A 1202-nucleotide genomic window follows, 5' to 3' on the forward strand; every position below is an offset into this window, starting at 1 on the left:
GAGGATTCATAGAACCACCTTCACAATTCTCTATTAATCCAACCTCGTATAGCGAGCGGAAGAAATGAACACGTATATCTTTCTCCCCGTGTAGATCGGAGTCAACAAAATATTTTCACATTCGGAGGAGAAAGTTAGTGACTGAAATTTCGTTAGAAGATTCCGCCGCAACGAAAAACGCTTTTGTTTTAATGATGACCTCACAAAATCCTGTATCATTTTAGTCACACTCTCTCCCCCATTTTTCTGGTAATACAAAATGTGCTGTTCTTCTTTCAACTTCCTCGACGTATTCCGTTAATCCTATCTGGTAGGAATCCCACACCGCGCAGCAGTATTCTAAAAGATGACAGGCAAGGGCAGAGCAGACAGTCTCTTTCGTAGATCTGTTACATTTTCTAAATGTCCTGCCAATAAAACGCAGTCTTTGGTTAGCCTTCCCCACAACAATTTCTGTGTGTTCTTTCCAATTTAAAAAACATTCCGTCTTCAGGTCACGAGTGGCCTACCGGGACCATCCGACCGCCGAGTCATCCTCAGTAAAGGATGCGGATAGGAGGGGCGAGGGGTCAGCACACCGCTCTCCCGGTCGTTATGATGGTATTCTTGACCGAAGCCGCCACTATTCGGTCGAGTAGCTCCTCAATTGGCATCACGAGGCTGAGTGCACCCCGAAAAATGGCAACAGCGCATGGGGGCCTGGATGGTAATCCATCCAAGTGCCGACCACGCCCGACAGCGCTTAACTTCGGTGATCTCACGGGAACCGGTGTATCCACTGCGGTAAGGCCGTTGCCTCTTTCCAATTTAAGTTGTTCGTAATTGTAATTCCTAGGTATTTAAGTGAATTTACGGCCTTTAGATTTGACTGATTTATCGTGTAACTGGAGTTTAAAGGATTCCTTTTAGCACTCAAGTGGATGGTCTCATATTTTTCTTATTTAGGGTCAATTGCCAATTTTCATATAATACAGATAACTTTTCTAAATCGTATTGCAATTTATTTTGGTTTCCTGATGACTTTACTAGTCGATAAACGACAGCGTCATCTGCAAACAACCTAAGACGGATGTTCAGAAGTCTCCCAGATCGTTTATATAGATAAGGAACAACAAACCTTGGGGAACGCCAGATATCACTTCTGTTGTACTCGATGACTTTCCATCGGCTCACTGGACACATTCGCTGGAGTCCACTTGCTA

At 44.2% G+C, this 1202-nt stretch overlaps 1 pseudogene; it reads right to left on the minus strand.

Annotated features, from left to right (window-relative positions):
• Positions 1 to 679: 679 nt before the first annotated feature.
• Positions 680 to 797, minus strand: LOC126485400 (5S ribosomal RNA; annotated as a pseudogene).
• Positions 798 to 1202: the final 405 nt, after the last annotated feature.

The sequence above is a fragment of the Schistocerca serialis genome, chromosome 6, assembly GCF_023864345.2.
Source record: "Schistocerca serialis cubense isolate TAMUIC-IGC-003099 chromosome 6, iqSchSeri2.2, whole genome shotgun sequence".
NCBI lineage: Eukaryota > Metazoa > Arthropoda > Insecta > Orthoptera > Acrididae > Schistocerca > Schistocerca serialis.